We start from the raw sequence: 23,285 nt of genomic DNA, 5'->3' as shown, positions 1-23,285 counted from the left end.
AGCAGCAATCACACCATCCCTTTAGCAGTTTTTTTCATTATGGTAATTTTAAAGTATGTATTATGAAACTCCATGAACCTATCTTATATGCCAACATTTCAACATCTTGCTAATCCTATTTATTTCCTGCTCTTCTTCATTTTCTTCCCGGCCTATCACCATACATGATTTTTTCCCTAATGTATTCTTTTGAAGCAAATACCAGACAGTCCATCATTTCATCTGCAATACTTCATAGATGTCACTTCACAGAGATGTTTTAAAGACTTATTTTTATTGAAAGTATTATATACATAAAAATGAACATAAGTGTAGAGCCTGATAAATCTTCACAAACTGAATGGATCTATATAAGCAACATCCAGATCAAGACATAGAACATTATTAGCACTAAGCAGTGGGTTTTTCTGGGGGAATTCAATGTTAATCTCCAAATTATCTTTTACTAATGTTCTGAACCTTTTCTGGTGAATAATCGAAGCGTCAATGTTATGTCTACAATTGCATTAGACAAACATAAGTAAGTTCTCATTTTAAACCTACAAAATACAATTTGACTCTAACCCTGTAAAAAAAGAAACTGAAGTATTATTAGTCTCAATGAGTTGATTACTTCACCACTGTTGATTAATATGTTCAGATAATTTCGACTCTTTTTTTTTTTTTTTTTTTATAATTCCCCATTTATCCTCCCTCCAGGCCTTGGTAACCTCTAATCTACTTTCTGTCTACTGATTTACTTATTCTAGGTACTTTATATAAGTTGAATTGTATAATATTTTTCCTTTTGTTTCTGGCTTAATTTCAATTCTTAAATGCTAGAGACAGTGTCTTCCTAGTATGTCACAAAAGTTGAATTCTGTAACTAGACATTAAATTAGGAAATCTCATTCAGAGAAGAAAGACGACAACAAAAGCAAAGCCGTCACACTGATAATAATTTGGCAGCTCTATTTTCAGCGAAAAATAAGCAATAAATGCCCATATTCAATTGAGGTTAAAAATGAGTGACTTGGATATATTAATAATAATTAAAGTATAGAACTTAAAACCCACAGCTATAGTGTAATCAACATACCCCTAAATAGCAATAGTTCCTTAATATTATCTGATACTCAGTCTACATTAAAATTTTCCTGGTTACTCAAAAATATCTGTTTTTAAATTCATGCTTTACTTTCTTTCTTTCTTTTTTTTTTTTTTTTTTTTTTGAGACAGAGTCTCCCTCTGTCGCCCAGGCTAGAGTGAGTGCTGTGGCATCAGCCTCGCTCACAGCAACCTCAATCTCCTGGGCTCAGCGATCCTCCTGCCTCAGCCTCCCGAGTAGCTGGGACTACAGGCATGTGCCACCATGCCTGGCTAATTTTTTGTATATATATTTTTAGTTGGTCAATTAATTTCTTTCTATTTTTTGTAGAGACGGGGTCTCGCTCAGGCTGGTTTCGAACTCCTGACCTTGAGCAATCTGCCCGCCTCGGCCTCCCAAAGTTTACAGGCGTGAGCCACTGCACCCGGCCCATGCTTTACTTTTAATTGGCTTATATAAAAGTTTTTGTAGGTTTAAAATATATATATTTTTATCCATCAATCTTTTATTTTTATGTAATCACAGCTTTCATATGTTACTTAGGCTTTGTGCTTGCTAAGTCATTAACAAAGTCAAGTATAGTTGCTTATATCATAATTATTACATCTTCTTTAGCAAAGATGTTTTAAAAATTGATCCAGCCACCCTTTCCAACTCTGTACTAAAATGGTATAGTATGCATCTACTTAGAGACACTGCCATAACCCTACTTCTGTCTGCAATGTCATTTGTATCATTTGAATTTGCCTTTCTCTGGCAGCATTTCTCATCTACTTCCACATATTCTTAAAATTTCATGTGACTTGTGTTCTCTGATTTTCCTTTTATATGTGGATTACTGACCTTGGGTTATGTGACTTTTCTTTCAAGAGTGGAAGGAGCACTGCTTTAGGGGGGGAAAAAGTCTGAGTTCAAATCTCAGCTCTATCACTTGCTGGCTGTATGACCGGAGGCAGTGTATTTAACTTCCTCAGTTACTTTGTAATTGAGTAACATGTTTAATTCCTTTTCAGTGGCCTGCATAGAACAATACCACAAATTGTTTATTATTATTATTATTGTTTTTTGAGACAGAGTCTTACTCTGTTGCCGGGACTAGAGTGCTGTGGCATCAGCGTAGCTCACAGCAACCTCAAACTCCTGGGCTCAGGCGATCCTCCTGCCTCAGCCTCCCTAGTAGTTGGGACTACAGGCATGTGCCACCATGCCTGGCTAATTTTTCCTATATATTTTTAGTTGGCCAATTAATTTCTATTTTTAGTAGAGATGGGCTCTCGCTCTTGCTCAGGCTGGCTTTGAACTCCTGACTTTGAGCGATCCTCTTACCTCGGCCTCCCAGAGTGCTAGGATTACAGGTGTGAGCCACCTCGCCCGGCTCAAATTGTTTAAAATATCCTAAAGCTCTACAAACTTGTAGGCCGGGAGGAAGTGAATTTTTGGGTCACTGCTTATTGTCCCATACTACAGTTTGGAGACCATTGTCCCAGGAGCCAGGATGGGAGGCCCTCAGATGAAGAATGTGGGAGAGGAGACATGAGAAGGGAGATGGTAACTAACACTGAGTGCCGTAGCCACTTTCCCACATGGTCATTTAAACCTTGCAGCTGCCCTGGACATTTTATGATGGAAGAAACTTTGGCTCAATGTAGCCAAGTGATTAAGAGTGATAGCCTGAGTTGAATTTCCTGCCTTCCCACTGTGTACTAGTAATTGTGTAACCTAGGGCAGGTCCCTTTTTACCCCTCTGTGTTCATTTTTTCATCAGACACAACATCTGCTTCTGTGTATTTGTGAGAATTAAAAAAGTGTGTAAGGTGCCAAACACAGTCCCTGGAACATAATCAACATTCAATAAAGCAAAGTGTTATTGATCATTTACTTCTTTTTAGACTCATAGTCTTTGTAAAGGGCTATAGAGTTTTAGTGGCTTTTAATAACATTCAATGTTGTGACTACAGATTAAGCAGATTTTCTATGCCCAAAAAGTTCTATAACAGAGCTTTGTCAGAGAACGCAACAAACATATGGATGCTTTCCTTTCAAACTGATAATCTTGAAAACCTCTTATTTTTATGTTGCCCCAGTGTTGCTCAAAATATAATTGAACTTATTAGTTTTTAGTCTGTAGGTATCTTTTTGCTGAAACTACAACTAGAAATGAATACATAATTAGTTACTGTGTTCCCCTAAAATAAGCCCTAGCAGGATTTCTAAGCATTTGTGCAATATAAGCCCTACCCCAAAAATAAGACCTAGTGATGGGCAGCGTATCTGCACAACCCATGCATTTCATCACGGAGGTAAAGAAGACGAGCAGCCCTTCTCATCTGCACCATTGTGACAGCTGTTATCCCAGAGGTGACTGGAAAGGTGCGGGCAGCCCCCACCAGCAAGGTCCCAGCCATCCTGTGCGTGCTGCAAGCTGAGGCTTTGAGGAGAATATAGCACATCCCCTGAAAATAAGCCCTAGGGTGTCTTCTTGAGTAAAAATATATATAAGATCCTGTCTTATTTTCAGGGAAATACGGTATGTATCATTTTATTCAATAAGCTTTTATTGATCACCTACTGTTTGTCCAACATGCTGCTAGGCACTTGGAATATAGCCATGAACAAATATGATAGGGGCATTTCTCTGTGGCATTTGTAATCTGGGGGCAAAAAGCTTTCATAAGCACTTTGGATTGTGTCAAAAATGTGACAGTCCTTAATAACATTGTTAAAACTGCTAAATGGAAAAAGACAAATTTGGAATGTTTGGTAGACATATCTAAACCTTTTATTGGTACAATAAGATTATATCCTTGGCATGTTACCCGAGAGGAAGGCAGATACCTTCTTTATGAATGTAATGAGATGTACTGAGGGAGACACCACTCTGTATCCAGTGTGATGATGTATCTAGCCCTTTAAATTCAAATTTGGAGCAAAACAAGGAACTCCTTTATTTTCTCTGTTTGACTGTGACTTTGGAACCACTCATTCATGCACTTAAAATTGGAGGCACAATTACATTAAACAACACAATTGAAACTAAGTTATCATTTACCAGTGACCTGGTAATTATTGAAAATGGTTATATATTAAAGAATATTAGTTAGGTTCCATTAATTTCCATGTTTAAAAAAATTTCTAAATATGAGTCTATTCAATTTAACAGTTAGTGTTAAATAATTATAAAATACATACAATTAAATGAAATTAGAGTCCTAAAATCCAAAGGCACTTTAAAGATAATTTAGCATAATCACCCTTACAGTGTGAAAATGTCCTCAACCTATTTTCCAACACCTCTGGTGATGAAGAATGTCTAACTATAGATCAGGGGTCACAGGCATATAATATAAAGGTGAGAATTTGTCAGTTATAAGACAAAAGTGAAAGTTACCTATGGCAAACTATTGGGTCCTGTCTGTTAGTACAATTATTTTCCAAATGTTATGCTGCCCTGCTGAGACTGGTCTTCTGTGGGCCAGTTTCTGCCTATGGACCTCTGCCTTAAAGGGCTGGTTACATAATTGCAATGGATACAGAGTGGTGTCTCTCTCTGTGCATCTTATGATATTTTATACATGAGAGTATATTAATTATCTGTTGCTGCATAATAAATGACCCTGGAAGTTAGCACCATAAAAAACATTCATTCATTATGTAACAGGAATGGGTTGAGAATCTGAGCAGGGCTTAACTTATCTCTGGCTCACAGCCTTTCATGAGATTCCAGTTAAGCTGTAGGTTGGAGATGCAGTCTCATCTGAAGGATTGACTCAGAAGAGAGATGAATCTGCTTCCAAGCTCACTCACATGGTGGTTGCTAGGCCTCAGATCCTCACTGTGAGTGCCCATGTATAGAGTTGCCTCATGGCTTGGCATTGGCTTTTCCTAGGGGCATGATCCAGGAGATAGTGAAAGAGAGCACCAAAGATGGAAGCCATGGTCTTCATATAACCTAATCTTGGAAGTGACCTTCCATCATATTTGTTGGGTTATATTTGTTAGAAGTGAATCAGTAAGTCTGGCCCACACTCAAGGAGAGAAAGTTACACAAGGGCATGAATACTGGAAGGCAGAGGTCATAAGGGCTGCCTTAGAGCCTGCCTAAGACAGAAGGTAAGACATACCATAAGCAAATATAACATGTCAGATAGTAATATGTACAGTGAAGAAAAATAGAGCACAATAAGGGAATTGAGACTGATAGGATGAGAGTCTGAGTGCTGTTTTCGGTGGGGTAGCTTGGGGTGGGCTCTCTGGTACCGTAACATTTGAACAGAGTACTGAGGAAGATAAAGGGAGCAAGTGTGGATTCCTGAGTTGAATGATTAATTCCTGCTATTCATTCAAAGCAGCATGAATAGTAAGTGAAAGGCCTCAAGTTAGGAGCATGTTTGGCAAGTTTGAGGAATAGCACAGAGTCCAAGTGTGAGTTATGAAGGGGGAGAAAGGTAGAGAAGATGCAGTCAGAGAGTATAATTGGAGTAGGGAAGACAGACTGTGCAGGGATTTTTGTCCATGGAAAGGATTTTTGTTTCTAATTTGAGGGACGCCTCTGTAGGATTTTGACTAGGGACAAAGAATAAAGAGTAAGGAAGAGTAGCAATATACCAAGAGTTAATAGTTGATACCTTTCCAGAATTGGTGAAGGATGTCAATTCTCATACAAGAGTTAGAAGTAGTCTTGAGTATAATAAATAAAAACAAATCATCACCTAGATACACTGTAGTAAAGCTGTACAATCCCAGTGACAAAGAGAACTTCTTAAAAGCAACTAGAGAGAAAAGGATATCATTTTGATTTACAGCAGACTTTTCAGCAGCAACAATTGAGGCTGAAAGACAATGAAACAAAGGGCAGTTTTTTCCTCACAGCAAACTAAGAGTATCTAAACTACCATTCAAGAGTGTGAGATCAAAGTAAACTATCTTTAGATATTAAGCTAACTATCATTCAAGAGTATAGGTGGGATAGTTTTTTCAAACAAAGACTGACCCCTTAGGACAGGTGTCCTTAAACTACAGCCTGCGGGTCACATGTGGCCTGCTGAGGACATTTATCTGGCCTGCCAGGTGTTTTTGCTGCTGCTGCCTGTCCTGCTTAGCAGCCAACTGGTCCCGGGCTCACAGTGCACATGTGTGGAATGTGCGCCGCAGTCTCCAATGGCCCTCCAATGGTCTGAGGGACAGTGAACTGGCCCCTGTTTAAAAAGTTTGAGGACCCCTGCCTTAGGAAGTAGAAATTGAATGCAGAAGGAAGGAATGGGAGGCAAGGAGCAGTGATACAATCTTTCTAAATTTTTTTTAATGTTTTTAATTATAAGTGGCTAATTGTGAGTAATGAGAACGAGTAAGAGTGTTTTCTATTTGTCTTTGTTTTTTTTGCATTTTTAATTTAAAAAGACTTTACAAATATGGAAAGAAAGTACATTCTAAACAGGAACTGTTACTCTGGTGCTATTATAAGTTTTTCTTACCCCTGTCAATGCAGGAACCCTATTAGCTAATAGTTTAAACTTGTAACAATAGCATTTATTGAACATTTATTGAACTAGGTACTATGCTAAGCATTTTACATGTATTATCTGACTTAATCCTCAGTTCCGTGAGGTAGATACTATTGTTATTTCTCTTTTACAAATGAAGAAACTGATGCTATGAAAGTTGAGTAACTTTGTGATAATAACACTAAATATTAAGTAGTACAGCCAGGATAACACCAGCTAGTAAGCTGCATGGCCAAAACAAGAACTTGGGATGTCTGACCCTAGAGCTCACACTTTTAACTGCCACCCTGTTCTTTCTTTGCTTCTACTCAGTTTTGATTATTGTGATAAAACTGTATCAGTTATTGAAGCACTAAATTAAACCAGGCTTCTCTCAAAAATGATGATTACTATGATAGAATTTTGTAAATGAAAGGGATATTAATGGGCTAGTTCAGCTCCCTCATTTTATAAATGAGGAAACAGAGGTCCAGACATATTAACTGACTTGTCCAAGTTTATGCAGGTGATAATAGCAACATCTAGAAGACAGATTTCCTGACACCAACATCATTTGTATTATTTCCTCTAGAATCTTAGTATTTAGCCTCAAAAAAGGTCAGGGTTCTATTGGAATGGCTTAAGAAAATATATGTTTTGTCCAGGGATGCTTATTTTATAAGCTGGCATTCATATACCAATATTTATTGATGAAAATGCCTTCCCTGGAGAAGAGTGGCAGACAGAACTCTTGGCCTCAAGTAACTTATAGTCTAGTGAGGATACAGAGGAGTAAAAAAAATTACAGTTCTGCATGTTAGGTTCTATGAGAGGTGTAAAGGCAGAATAGTCAGCAGAAGGACAACCAAGCCAGTATTTTCAGTGGGGAGAAACAAGGGCAGCTAGAGAAAGCTTCTTGGAGAAAGAAGTGTCTAAGACGAAACCTAAAGGACCAGTAAGAATGTAGCAGCCAAGTTGGGGTGGGGGAGTATATGGAGGAGGAAGAGTGTAGCAAGTAGTAAGGGAGAAACCATGGAGCAAGTGCATGCTTATGCCCAGAATGCTGAAGTGATCCAGTATAGCTAGTGAGAGCTTGCAGTGTAGGGGGAGGGATGGAACCTGGGGCCTGGTCGAATTGGTGGAGGATGAGGCTGGAGAGGTGAGAAAGGCCTAGACCCAGATCATAACATGCCTAGACCTAATGCTCAGGGTTTGATGAAGGGCTCCTGAAAACATTCCAGGATGAGAGTGACTAACCAGATTTTTAGTGAGAAAGATTAAGTGCTGGAGCATTGAGGAGAATTGATTGCAAAACTTGGAGGCTGGGTCTTGACGAGAAGTGCTGGTCCCTGAAGCAAATATATAATTGTGGTGGAGCAACAGAAAGACTGAAGAAAGGTTTAGGAGGTGGAGAACTGGCATGTTTTGGAGACTGGTGGGAGAAGGCGAGCAGTTGGGCAGACACTGAGATGGGCAACATAGGGTGAGGGTCAGGTCTGAGGGAGATGGTGATTCTGGTTTGGCATATGTTGAATTCGGGAGGCAGTGGGCCATCCAAGAGCCGATCTCCAGTGGACAGCTAGCTCAGTGGTGAGAGAAAGCTGGCTTTGGGGATTGTTGGCTTGAAAGGAGTATTTGAAGCCAGTGGAGAGAGGAGATCATCAAGGGCAAGGGAGTTGCCTGAGTCTGGCCGTGTCTTTGGGTGGCGTGCTTCTTGGCGCCTGTAAGTAAAATACATGTTTATAAATTTATTTATTTGATCAATAGCTATATTCCTTTTTAATTATGTAATAAGCATTCCTTATTCAGTAATTGAAACATTATGAAGCATGCACAATCTTCTCATTACTCTGGGGAAGCTAACCCTTCTATTACAAAGGTTTGAGAAGTGGAGTGTTTTGTGTAATAAAAATGCCTTTCCTTTTTTTGTTTCCTTTTTAAAATTACATAAGTAATACACAAACACATATATCCATGTATCATCCAAAAAATACAGAAGTATAAAGAGTAAAATGTTTGTCTCTTTTACCTCTGTCCTCACGCTCTCTCTACCCAAGACCTTTTTAAAATGACTTTTCATGTACTGTCCCTATGAGAAGTTGTGTTCTGAATAGTCCAGGTTGGAAATTGGAGAATGTGATCCCTCATGTTTGTCTTTGACTCACAGTGACCACAGATAAGTTATATTAATGTTCAGTGACTGCCTCTCCAGGGGATATACTTGCCTTTGCCCTTGGGATGGTCAACCTTTCTTTTACAGGAAGTCATTCAGTTGCATAGTTAATGGAGAGCTGAAGCCCTACATCATAGACTTTGAGAAGCTCTTCCAAAGCTAGAGAGATGTGAGGGAGGGGGCTCTTATTTCCAGGGTATAGAACCACATTGGCATGTGATTGCGCGCGCACACACACACACACTCTGATGGGATGTCTAAAAATTTGGTGACACACTGAATTTTTAGTGTATTTACTTGTATCAGTCTCTAGCCGATCAAATTAATTACCTTTAGTAATGTTAGTAAATGTTAGTAGTAGTCATGAGATGTTGCTCATTTTATTAGATTCCTAATGTTCCCAGTTTTACTTCATGCAATGGACCTAATTTCTAGAGTTGATATTTGGCCATCATTTAGAGCAGGGGTCCTCAAACTTTTTAAACAGGGGGCCAGTTCACTGTCCCTCAGACCATTGGAGAGTGCGCACTGTGGGCCTGGGACGAGTTGGCTGCTAAGCAGGACAGGTAGCCACGGCAAAAACACCCAGAGGGCCGGATAAATGTGCTAGGCAGCCCGCATGTGGCCCGGGGGCTGTAGTTTGAGGACACCTGATTTAGAGGTAGACCTTATTAGAAGCATTGAAAAACTAATTGTGTCTAACGGACCTCTGAGGCATTGCTTCTACAGTGTTGAATATGCATGAAAATATGTGCATGAGGAAGATTGTTACTTGGTAGAGATGATGAGAAATGCCTTTGTCATTTGCCTTTGTCAAATACCTTTGTCATTCCACAGTATCTAGAATTTAAATGAAAAATTAGTCCAGAGCAAAAGGTACTTTTTACCTGAAAGGGTGCTTAATCTTTCTTGACAGATTGCTAATCTGTTTCTCTTGTGGTCTTCCCCATCTTGGTAAAAAGGTACCTTCATTAATTTAGTTGTTAAAGCCAGGAACCCAGGAGTCATCCTTAACAACTCTGTCCCTTGTGCTTAATAAACCAGAAGGCTTGCTGATTTTACCTTCAAGACAAATAGAAAACCCATCTCCACTGCCCACACCCTAACATGCACCACTGTCACCATGGCCCAGGACTTCTGTAATAGCCTCTGCCTTCTCTCTCAGCTGCCACTCTTGCCCCACTCCCATTGCTTCTACACTGCAGCCAGAGAGATTGTTTTGGAGACTTAAACCCAACTATGTGACTCCCTCACTTAGAATTTTTAAATAGATTCCCATAGTGCTTAGGTTAAAATGTTTAAATCTCCAACTGTGTCTGTTAGGCTGTGTGTAGCTAATTAACCTAATCATGAGCCCTCTCACCTCCGTTCAGCACCATTCTTCCAGTTCCTGAAGGTGGTCATCCTTTTATTTGAACATAATTTTCTCTGTAGGCATTAAAAAAATTTGTACACGATCTATGTTTCCTCCACAACTAAGACTAAGTTTATGTCTGCTGCTCTTTCCCTGTTCCTTTGGTTCCCAGATTTTTTTCAAAGTTTCTGATTAATTTTCTACATTATACCTCTTTTGTTTCAAGAATACTTTTTTTTTTTTAAATTTCAGCATATTATGGGGGTACAAATGTTAAGGTTAGGATATTGCCCTTGGCCCCCTTCCCCCTTGAGTCAGAGCTTCAAGCACCAGTTGGTGCCCATTGCACTCATTATGTATGTATATACCCATCCCCTTCCCCCCCACCTGCCCAACACCCGATAGATGTTCTTCCTATATGATTCTTTTTTTTTTTTTTTTTTTTTTTGAGACAGAGTCTCACTTTGTTGCCCAGGCTAGAGTGAGTGCTGCGACATCAGCCTAGCTCACAGCAACCTCAAACTCCTTGGGCTCAAGCAATCCTTCTGCCTCAGACTCCCGAGTAGCTGGGACTACAGGCATGTGCCACCATGCCCAGCTAATTTTTTCTATATATATTAGTTGGCCAATTAATTTCTTTCTATTTATAGTAGAGACGGGGTCTTGCTCTTGCTCAGGTTGGTTTCGAACTCCTGACCTCAAGCAATCCGCCTGCCTCGGCCTCCCAGAGTGCTAGGATTACAGGTGTGAGCCACCGCACCCGGCCCCTATATGATTTATTAGCAGTTGCACTTCACATCTATTTCATCAATAATTGTGGAACTTTAACTGTAAGTTTTTGTTTGTTCAGACTGCTTCCTGTATCCCAAGTTGTCTTTTATTTTTTGAATTCAATTTAATCTGCTACAGTACAACTTTGAGTCTCTTCTCCTTACCCCCAAAATACATTGTGGTGAGCGTCATGGAGCTCTTGCATCCCCCCAGATAACTTTCTTTTGCTTTCATACTTAAATGATAATTTTAGGGAAATATGAGATTCACTTTTAAAAACATCTTTCCTTTTAAGCTTTGTCGAAATTGCTTCATTTGTATTTTAGCATCTGGTGTTACAGATGAGAAATCTGATGCAAATCCAATTTTCTTTTTGTATGATTAGCACTCTCCCTCCCCACAACCTTAGATTTCAGGATTCTCTTTATTTTTTCCATTTAAAAATTTTACCAAGTTGTGTTTAGGTGTTTCTTGTTCAGTATTGTTATAAACCACTTGGCAAACCCTTTCAACCTAATACTCAAGTCTCAGAGAAATTTGGTCCTATTATTTCTTTTCCTTTGTCCTCTCCTTTAAAAAAAAATTAGACATACATTGGATCATCTAGATTTGTTCTCCTTTCCCCTCTCATATTTCCTATTTCTTGATTTGGGAGAATTCATTAGTTCAGTCTTCCAAGTCACTATTTGTGTCTTTGGTCATGCTCCTTTGCCATTCTGACCTCTGTTGAGGGATTAAAAAAGATTTTGTTTTGGTAGTTTTATTTCTTTATTCCCCACTAACAACTTTTTATTATTGCTTCTCCTCCTTAGTATCTTCATAGATCTTTCAGAGAATACTAAACTTATTTTTTTGCTTCTTTTGTTATTTTCATTTGTTGTTTTCCTAAGGGTACATTAAATTACCTGGAGAGCATTTAAGTACAAATGCCTGGACCCCTATTCCCTCTATAAATGCTGATTTAATTGGATGGTAGTGGGATACAGGCAATTGGTATTTTGAAAAAGCTCCCCAGATGATTCTGATGTGTATCCAGGGTTGAGAACCCCGGTTGTGTGATCAGAGTGGTAACTGTAGTGGGTTTTCTAAACACAAGTGGGAATTATTATTCTTTCAGAAGTAAATTCAGAGTACAGGGGCTCTGGTCCTGCTAAGTACCAGGGATATCCCTCCAGGATTCAGCAGCCTGCTTTCTGGGTGAGTGTGTGCCTTGTCATTTGTGGGATTCTTTCTTTATTCTCTAGTCCCAGCATCTATGTGGGTGGTCTCCTTCAGCTGATTCCCCCACTTTAGCTGTTCTTATAGCTTAGCCTTGCTGAGAACATTGGAGGATGCAGCTGTTCCACAGACTTTTAATTACTCTGCTGACAATCCGTGGCTCATTTCTACTTCCACATCCAGCTTCTGTTGTCTCTGAATTTGTGTTTGTTTTCCCCCAGGGTTCTGTGGGTACATGCACATTTTTTAGAGGTCCCTTCTTTTGCTTGGTTCAAATCAAAGCTTCCTCTACACGATTAGCATCGCCATCATTCAGTGCTGATAGCTTTCTGGTTTTTGACTTAGAAGTCCTCATGCTGTTCTCCTAATGGCATCTTTCCTATTTATCCTGTGCTACTGTGAATGTATTCTTACCTTTGTGTTGTTATATTATTCTTACTCTTTTTAAATTTTGTATTTATTTTTTTAAGAGACAGGGTCTCACTCTGATGCCCAGGCTAGAGTGCAGTGGCACAACCATAGCTCACTGTAGCCTTAAGCATCTGGGCTGAAGTGATCCTCCATCCTCAGCCTTCTGAGTAGCTGGGACTATTGGTGTACACCACCACACCTGGCTAAATATGTTCTTATTCTTATAAATTGAATGTCATTTTGAGAGAAGGGAGAAGTACATTCTAATGCTCCATTATTCATGATGAACCAGAAGTCCTCAAACACTTGTTGGTTACTTCTGAAAAGTGTCAGACAGCCAAGGAATTTAGCAGACTATTTACAGAAGAGGAACTATAGGTGGTTTAACCAAATGGAAAACTACTTCATTCTATTAGTAAAAAATATATTTAAAGTTGTAAGATACCATTTTTCATGCATCAAATTAGCAAAGTGTGATTCCCCCTGCATTGAGCAGGGGGGAATTATGGTGTAAGTATATGAGGGGCAGAGAGTGTATGTGAGAAACACAAAGAACTTAATGCCAGCAAGGGTGTGGAGGCACAGACATTCTTATATACTCCTTGTGGAATGTGAAGTGGTACAACTCTCAATGCAGTTTGGCAATATGGGCCTTAAAAACTTTCATATTCTTTGATCCAGAAATTCAAATTCTGGCAGTCTATTCCAAGGAACTAATCATGGGTAAAGACTATTTATATACAAAGATATCATAAAGCAAATAAAAGCAAAAATAAACACATTCAAATGCTTGACACTGGGTAATGTTAAATTATGATATATCTATGCAGGTAACAAAATTCGACAAACAAAATGAAGCTAACAAAAATAAATGCTTACAAAGGTTTTAATGGCATGGGGAAAATGCTCATATAATGATGCCAAATGAAAAAACATACACTCTAAAACAGATTTATCCAGAATATCAATTCTATAAGAAAAGGTATGTGCAAAGAAAAGTAAAAATTAGCAGTAATGATTGTTCTTATGATCCGAATTTTTTCTGCTATAGTCTTATACTCTCCTATATCTTCCACATTTCTACAGTAAGTATATTATAATCAGGGAAAAAAAAATCAGTATTATTTTTTTAAATTGCCAAGCTGTCCCACAAAGAAATATGAATGGTTCCATAATCACACGAAAGTGTTTAACCTCAGTAGTGATTAAAAATTACAAAGCGTGTCCAATAATAGGAGAAATGCTTGTTACACATGTAGTATTTAAGTGAAAAAAGTACCAGTATGTATTGTATGACCCCAATTTGGTTAAAATTGTGTGCATATATCAAAATGTTGACAGTACTTATCTCTGAGTAGTGGATATTTTGGAGATGACCTTTAATTTTCTTCTTTATGCTTATGATTTGGATGATATGAGTTTCCTTCCTACTATAATCTTCTACTCTTGTATATTTTCCAGTTTGCCTGTGTTGAATGTGTATTGCTCTTATAATCAGGGAAAATTTTTTTCAGGCATTAAAAAAATCAAATTTTTCCGTCCTCTATACTATCTGCTCTTAAAACATACTTAAAATATTTAACATGGTGGTTAGAGGAAGAGAAATTTGAGAGAATTCTCTATGCAATGCACTCTTAAGAATTAATTGAATTTGTTAATATAAATTTCCGTGCTACTTTAAAGAGATTTAACTTTGTTTAAAGAGGTATATAGTTGAATACTTCAAATATCTTACCTCTTTTTCAGTGTAAGCCACATAGGTGCAACATGATGGAAAACTATCTTCGTGCCATTTTTTAAAAGATTTTTGAACTTTTTTATTTTTAAAAACTGTGGTATAATTTATATACAGCAAAATGTGCAGATTTTAAGTGTATAATTCAGTAAGTTTTGGTAAACATTTATACTAATGTGAACACCAGCACCATCAATATATAGAACATTTTTGTCACCCCAGAAAAGTTCCCTTATGCTCCTTCTTGTCAGTATTCACCATTCAAAGGTAATCTCTGTTCTGATTTTTACCACCATAAATTAATTTTATCTTTCCTAAAACTCCATATAAATAGGATCATGTTGTATTCTCTTTTATAGCTAACTTTTGCTCAACATGCTTTTGAGAGTCATCCATGACATGTGCATCAGAAACTTTATTTTTTATTGCTGACTAGTATTCTATTATGTGAATACCACAATTTGTTTATCCATTTTTATACTGACAGATATGTAGGATGTGTCCAGGTTTTGGCTATTTTCAATCAAGGATGGTTAGTTTGTAACTGTGTCATAAATCCCAGCATGCCATCTTCCCTTTTCCTGTCTAGCAGGCCTTGCTAACCAAGCATTTGCTCTGCAGTTAAGGGCTTGCTTTCAGGAGCTTGTAACTAAGACCGCCTTGGAGAGAGCAGAGAACAAAACTAAAATGGGCCCTCCAAGTCCTGGGCAGACGCCTCAAGAGTTCAGCTCTCAGGCACAGAATGGCAGGCCTGCAAATTAACTGAAATCTCCCTTTACAGAAAGAAAAAAAAGAAAGAAAAGAGTGAGCAAGCTAAACATTGAGAGAACTCAGGGCACCCAATTAGGGACCAGGAGAGCCACCATCATGTTGGATCAAATCACAACAGTGGTTTTGAGATGGAGAGGTTACTCAGAATGCTGAGCCTTAGCTGTACTGACAGTGAGGCGGGAGCACTTCCTTCCCCCAGCCAGTTTTGCAGCAAGTGTCACCAGAGTGCCTGATCTGGGCTCCCTTCTGCTGGGGCTTCAGGCTATAAGTAGCACCAGGACGCACTGAGCGCTTGCTGTATGGCCCCTGACTGCTCCTCCAACACGAGCTACATAAAAAAACTCACAGACTCTTAGGGGTGGGGGGCATGTACTTGATAACTGGAAAACAAAATAATCCTACAGATGCAAGTGGCTATCATGCAATTAGGTATTAAGCACATCACCCAAAAGCAGGAATTCTGAGTTCTGGGTTTGAGACGTCTCTTTCTGTGAAGTAGGGCACAGTACCCCATCTCCCATCTCATTCCTTGTAGAGTTCATCTCCCTCTGTGCCACTACCAACCAAAGAGAGGCCTTTGTTCTATTTCCTTGTGTGCCTCCCCTATATCCCCTCCCACGCCTGTCCCCTGAATCTTCACACACAGTTCGGGTTAACTGAGTGCAACTAGAGCTGAAGAAATGTGGAGGGAGAAGTACAATTCTTCAGTTAGCTTGTTGAAAACACTCTTAGAGGATGGGCAATTATATGGGCCTTGGAGACAGGGTCCTCATTAGGCAGTGGCCAGACCTAAGAAGAGAAAGACCTCTGCATTTGCCAGGCTAAAAGGGCTTTCCAGTTCTGGAAGAATTTGTGGCAAAACTCATGCCACAAGAGTGAGTCTCTCACGATGTTACACTGACCAGGCTTGCTAATTGTGCCGAAAGGATCCTTTGACTGCTTGGCATTGGACTCAGCCAGCAAGCAGGCCACTCCATGTACATCCTAGCTCAGCTCTCCCCCTCCCTGGACTGTTGTCTGTTTGTTGCATTACTGTGTCAGGTTCTTACCTGATTATCTTCTGGCCCCCATTTCTTGCCCAGGCCTATTTTTTTTCCTTGCCCCCATTTTCCCTTGCCCTCTTCAACTTTCTGGTTAAAAACAAAACAAAACAACAACAAAAAATAAACATTGACTTAGAACTCTTTACTTTGAATTAGCTACCAAGCCCTGCCAAGGCACTGACCCTGAGCACCTGCCAGAAGATATTTTTATTGCCTTTGGTTTCATTATAGATGACAGGATACATGGAATTGGATTTCTTTTTCCCAGGATTTGGTTGCTAGTTGTTTATTTCAACGTCAGATAGTACTTTCTCACTGAAGTTATTTATAGGCAATTTGATTCTTAAAATCCTTTCTGGTATTGCTGGATCAGTTCAGACTGTGAGTCTCATACATTGAGAAGGAAGTACAAACTGTTTGAAGCTTTGAAAAGCCGACACCAGATATCAGAACTAAAGCAATCACTGCTCTCAGACTTATAATCTGCTGGTCTCAAATGACTTTTACTTTTGGGGAATATACAATCTCCTTGAAATTGCTAGCTTTAGCAAACTCCACAGTTATTTTTCCTGAGTTATTGTGTCATCTTCAGTTCTGATTTTGATGTGCGAGCGAAGAACAGATTGTGTCTAGCCCAAGTTACCTTTATTATTTCCAGAGATTGTTCTCTCACAGACTTTAGCCAAAAATTTTTAGAGAAAAGACTTTTCAAAAAGTCTTCCTCCCCACCCCACATCCTGCCCAATTATAGTTGACACTTTAAGCTCTGACTACCCAAGCTGCTTTGAGCAAAAACGTTGGCAAAGTAGCTAATGTTTCGTAATCAGTTTTGAGGGATTTGAACTAAATAAGAGTTCCTGATACCATTCTGTGAAGTTCACTAAGCAACTTTTATCAGTGAACATATAAGGTTCATGTGTATCAACTCTTTTACTAGAAACTGCAGATAATCAAACTTATTATATAAATCAGGGAAATAAAAATCCTTGTTCTAACCTTTTTCATAGCCAAAAACAAACATTAAGACCCTGAATACTTGATAGTCATTCTCTGGAGTATGAATATTGGATCTCCATGGCAAGTGTAAACTTCATATTTGTGAATTAATCCAGGATGTTAGTAAATTACTATAAAGATACAGACAACTAAAGAAAGTTTAGCGTATTACCTTATCCAGGACATTTTAAGAAAACATTATAATTATAGAATTAAAATACATCCAAGTTCATGGTTTGGAAGACTTGGTGTTGTAAAGATGGCGATACTACCCAAAGCAACTAAAGATTCAGTACAATCTCTGCCAAAATTCCAGTGGCCATTTTTGTAGAAATGAAAAAGCTGATCCTAAAATTCATATAAAATTGCAAGGAACCCTGAGAATTAAAACAATTTTGAAAAAGAAAAAGTTGGAGTACTCATGCTTCCCAATTTCAAAAATCACTGCAAAGCCACAATAATCAAAATAGTGTTATACTATCGTAAGAATAGACATATATAGATCAGTGGAATAAAATTGAGAGTCTGGAAATAAACCCATATATCTAAATGAATTGATTTTTTGAGAAGGGTGTCAAGACCACTCAATAGGGAAAGGGTAATATCTTCAATAAATTGTGCAGGGACAACTTGATATCTGCATACAAAAGAATGAAGTTGGACCTCATACTACATACTAAAATTAACTCAAAATGGATCAAAAACCTAATTATAAGAGCTAAAACTATAAAAATCTTAGAAGAAAACATAAGGGTAAATCTTCATGGCCTTAGATTTGGTAACGGATTTTTAGAAGTTATACTAAATGCACAAGCACCAAAAGAAAAATATGGATTAATTGGAGTACATCAAAGTTTAAAATTTTGCATCAAAGGACACTATCAAGTTAGTGGGAAGACAACCTATAGAAAGGAAGAAAATATTTACAAATCTGATAAGGGTCTAATATTCCTGATATATAAAAATCTAACAACAAAAAACTCAATTAAAATATGGGCAAAGGACTTGAAGATATAGAAATGACCAACAAACATGTGAAAAGATATTCAGCTTCATTGGTCATTGAGGAAATGAATATCAAAGCCACAATGAGATACCATTTCACATGTACTATGATGGCTATAATTTAAGAACAAATCAAAACAAAACGAAAACTACAAGCATTGGTGAGGATCTAGAGAAGCTGGAACAAGTTAGAACCTTATACTTTCTTGGTGGGAATATAAAATGGTGAAGCCACTATAGCAAACAGTTTGGTAGTTCCTCAAAAACTTCAATATGTGATTACCATATGACCCGGCAATTCCACTCCTAGATAGACACCCACAATAATTAAAAACAGGTATTCAAACAAGTACTTGTTCACTAGTCTTCATAGCAATACTATTTACAATACCCAAAAGGTGGAATGTCCATCACTGGATGGAAAGATGAAAAAACTATGGCATATTTATACAGAGGAATATTTTTTAGCTGTAAGCAGGAATATAGTACTGATGTATGCTACAGTGTAGATGAACTTTGAAACTTTATGCTAAATGAAAGAAGGCATATGCAAAAGGTCACATTTTTTTGCATTTATGTGAAATGTCCAGAAGAGGTAAATCCATAGAGATATAAAGCATGTTAGTGGTTGTCAGGGGCTGGAGGAGGGAGAATAGGAGTACTGCTTAATGAGTACAGGGTTCATTTTGGGGTGATGAAAATATTTTGGAAGCAGGTTGAGGTAATGGTTGCATAACACTGTGAATGTACTAAATGCCACTGGATTGTACATTTAAAAAATGGTTAATATTATTGTATATGAATTTTACCTCAATTTTAAAAATTACATCATACAGTTTCTGTGATCTCACAAATAATTGTGGCTTTGCTGTCATAGTTACCTTGTGACTGTTGGAACCCATGTGCTTTGTAGCATTAGTACATTGGGAAGTTCTTTTCAGCTGTGGGCAGGAAAACCTGAAGACAGACGATCCTAAGTGGGTTTCTCCCTAAAATAACAATTAAGGAATATAGTTTCATTTTAAATTTTTATTTGTTGAAGCTGGTAAAACTTCTACTTGAATGGGCCTTGGGTTGTTTTCAAATGCAATCTGGTCTGATATTGGTTGTTTTCTTCATTTAATTGAGAACATGTTTAAAATAACTTTATGTTATTTGAAGATGGAATAATTTTTGGTTTTATGAAAATTTAAAGTAACTTTTAAAGAATCTAAGAAATACTCTTAGAATTGCAGTCAGATTTTTCTGATGGTTTTTTTGCTGTACTGCTAGAGATTTTTGTGATACTTTCTAAAATCTTTGCAAATGCTTTTTATTGTCAGTGGAGTTGGTGTCAGGAATAAAAAAATTCTATTTTCAGATCAAGCAGAGCTTGTACAAAATCTGAAAACATTAATTTCTTATTTTCATCTCATATCTGTTTTATTTTTTGAAGGAGGAGCTTTAGGTTATATTCTGGCAAAAGATCTGACATTGAGAAGAGCTTCTTAGAAAGGTAGAAGAGCTTTGCCAATAATCATGATGTTTTTCTTTATGAACAAGACTGATACTTCTGGCCCAGTTAGTGCTGTGTTTTATGCGATTTGTTTGTCCAGCAGATATTTTTTGCTCGTTGTCTTGCATGCTCCCACCTGGCCCCTCTTGTGACCCAATATATGCTATTCAGGCTAAAAACTGTAGATGTGAAGCAAACAAAACTAACTGGTCTGTAGGGAATTGAACCCACAGCTTTTGACATCATTAGCACCATGTCCTAATCAATTCAACTAATGCCTTGCTTGAGCAAGGATTTTGCAATTTTAAAGTTAGAAGGGATCTGGTAAGCTTAGTAAACTATCTGGAATAAATGTAATGAGCTGAAGTGGTGGGTGAATGTAAGTGTTCAGCTTAAAATAATTATTATTTCTAACTTCCACAAAATTAGGAGGATTTCTTTTGTGTGATGTTCATAGGATAATAATTTTAAGAAAAGGTCAGTTTTTAAGTTTTTCAATGAATTATTAGGAAAAGTTTTTAACAAGAGCTAAATTAACTCTTGTTAATTTAATTTTAACTAGACATTGAGCTACTTTTCACTAGACATACCAGGACAGCAGTATAAGAAAGTGAACTAGGTGGGATGAGACAATAGCTTATAGCACAATTATATTTGCCCGGGGCCCCATCCCTGTGAAAAGCAGCACGGTGAATTTCCTTAGGTAATGTACTTAATGGGTTTCTTCATTTGGGTGATTATAATAATAGAATCAACCTCATAGGTTCATCATAAGGATTGAATTAGTTAATGTAGTTGAAGCTCTTAGAACAGTGCCTGGCACAGTGTAAATGACACATGTGTATGTGTATGTTACGTGTATATGTATGTTAAAGACATAAGAATGCTGGAATTAAGATAACTAGGAGCTACTTCGTGGGATTCTTTTTTGAGGGGCAAACCTGTTTGTATTCATGGATGCTCATAGTCATGACCCTCTCTAGTGTATCAATGCCTGGATGTCTGTTGGAAGTTCTGAGACCTTCTGGTATAATACTCACCTGGGATCATTTTACCACTAATAGGCCTCTCAACAAAAGAGAATTCTTTGGGGAAAAAAAATAAAGAACTCAAGAGCAGTGGTTTTTCCACTGTTTCCCAAGTAGTTTCAAGATCCATGAAGCATTTATTTACAATGCTGGTGACTTATTGAAAACACAGTTACTGTCTCATTCATTCACCAAGAGTTACTGTGTATACACCATGGCACTGGATAGAATGGGACAAAATAGGGATAACAAAGACAAAGATGAATAAAACATAGTTCCTTGGCCTGGAACTCACAGTCTGAATCATTTTTGTACCTCTAGAATCCATACCAGGAAAACCCAAGGGCTTTGAATGGAAGCACATCAGAAAATAGCATGTCCTTAATGGTGTGCATCCTGGAAGTTGTAAGGCCACACATCAGTTAATATTATTTTTGCCAAGCCATTTCAAACTTAGCTAGAACAGCAGGATGGAAACTCGTTGATAGAAAGTGTTAAAATATAGATTTTAATGAATCATCTGTTGTCAGAGACAATAGAGTTTGCTTTACTTACATTTATATGTTCTAGTTTCTACTCTTAATAGCATTTTTAAAGTAGTTTTAAATTGCTGGTTTGTTATTTTGATGACCTGTTATTATCTACCTGGTTTTTCTGTTTATATATAGTTCTGGTGAAAATGAAGGGAGATTGAGATTCCCAGCTTCCTAGCATATGTTTTCTCTTCTCTCAAAGTGATGATATTTTGCTTTTTTTATAGGACTGAATTGCAACTGCAGAAGCAACAAGTGACCCTTTTAAGATGCTTGTAGGGCTGCACAGAATGAAGAGGGAAACTGGAGAAAACAATGAAGTAAGGAAAAAGTATGTTTCCCAGGCAAATAATGTGCTTCTGGATTTTAACAAGCTTCTTGAAACATCAATTACCATAACTTTGTCATGTCTAAGTCTTTATAGCCATTTTTAGTCTTTATTGCGTTAAACATTATTTTCTCTTCCTTTGGTTTTTATTGCTGAACTCTTTGATCAGATGATTCTTTTTTAGATTAATCAAAATCTGTATTGAGTCTGCAACTTAGATGATTCCTTAGATCATTTGAATAGGGATTTGTTGTGACTTAGGTTGACCACTGGGTATCATGAAAGTAGAGTAGTGTTGTGTCTCTGTGATATGCAGGTTGAGTCAAAGTGTTAGCCTTTAGTCTGAACATAAAACTTATATTTGTGCTTTATTAAACAACTGACTTGAAAAACTAGAAAACTAGTTTGAATACCAATTATCTAAGCCATATTCTCAGGCTACAATATGTGTGGCACTGCACACATCTAGGGAATCTCTGCAATAGGAATTATTTTTAATGCTAAACAATGCATAAGACAAAGCAAACTAGCAAATAATCAATGTAAATGGACATAGCCTTCATTTGATGAAATAGACATGCCCTAGTAAGCTTTTTAAAGAAAGCACATCTTTTACATTATTTTCCACTATAAATTTAAGAACCTTTCTCCAATATGCTGAAGAGAAATTTTTGTAAAGAGAGAAAAGGAAACAGAGGCAGAGTTATCCATGACATATGATGCTAGAAGTTCTGTACCACAACATCTTTAGACAACTCCATGGCAACATCACTCCTCTCCACAAGCCTGGGGACCACCAGCCCATGGGAATTTTCCCATAATTATAACTGCTGGGACTTTCTGCCTTGGGATGGGAGTCGTCTTTGTGCTTTAGTAATGGATTGCAGCAGGGCTGTTCTTGGATATATGATATATTCTAGCTTGATCATTCTTTGACTTGGAGTCTTAAAGGTGAGTAAAACTATTTATTAGCTTTATTTACTTATTTTTTTGTAGACAGAGTCTTGCTCTGTCACCTAAGCTGGAGTTCAGTGGCATGATCATAGCTCATTGTAACTTCAAACTCCTACCCCCAAGTGATCCTCCTGTCTCAGCCTCTGAGTAGCTGGGACTACAGATGTGTGCTGCCATGCCCAGCTAATTTTTCTATTCTTTTGTAGAGACAAGGTCTTGCTGTGTTGCCCAGGCTTGTCTCAAACTCCTGGCCTTAAGTGATCCTCCTGCCTCAGCCTCCCAAAGTGCTGGGATTACAGGCGTGAGCCATCATGCCTAGCCATGGCTGTATGTATCAGTTCTTTAAACTAAAAATGTCATAAGACAAGTTTCTTGTGCACACATTTTCTAGGGCTCACCCTCACACTGACTCTGCTTCATCACCTTGCTCTCCTGGCTGTGCTGCAGTCAACCCAGAAATGTTCCTGCTTCAGGGCCATTGTCCTTATTCCCTTTGCCTAGAGCCCTCTTCTCCCAGATAGCCACGTGGCTCCTGCCTTCCTCCTTCTTCCAGTTTCTTCTCCAAAGTACCTTCTTAAGGATACCTTCCAGGGCACTGTCAGTGGAAAAAGGCACCTCACTATATCCTGGAATTACCCTGAGTGTTATACATATACTTGTTTGATTGGCTGTCTCCTGGCCCTCCCTCCACACACGTTCCCTGCCTGAACTCCCTGAGGACAAGATCTTTATCCCCAGGCTCTAAAACAGTGCTGGAGAGTAGATGCTCAGTAAGTGTTTGTTGAATGAATAAATGAAACATGGTTGTGTTAGGAGGATGTAGATTTGGAGATCATGTGATTGGATTGAAAATGATTAACAGGGGGCTAGGTTTGGTGGTTCACGCCTGTAATCATAGCACTC

General features: G+C 38.1%; 1 protein-coding gene across 3 annotated transcripts in view; it reads left to right on the top strand.

Moving 5' to 3' along the window:
• The first annotated feature begins 8,975 nt into the window (after positions 1–8,975).
• The window catches only part of ZHX3 (zinc fingers and homeoboxes 3), an 83,617-nt gene continuing 69,307 nt past the window's right edge, over positions 8,976–23,285 (top strand). Inside the window, exon 1 of one of the 3 annotated variants that reach the window (XM_076011125.1) lies at positions 8,976–21,420. The gene's annotated coding sequence lies outside the window, so the exon portion shown is untranslated. Of the gene's footprint in view, positions 21,432–23,285 lie in introns of all 3 variants that reach the window. The other 2 variants (XM_076011124.1, XM_076011126.1) reach the window with 2 other exon arrangements.

Source organism: Microcebus murinus, chromosome 16 (assembly GCF_040939455.1).
Source record: "Microcebus murinus isolate Inina chromosome 16, M.murinus_Inina_mat1.0, whole genome shotgun sequence".
NCBI lineage: Eukaryota > Metazoa > Chordata > Mammalia > Primates > Cheirogaleidae > Microcebus > Microcebus murinus.
The sequence above is the reverse complement of the archived record's forward strand: the minus strand, read 5'-3'. Positions and strand labels throughout refer to the sequence as shown.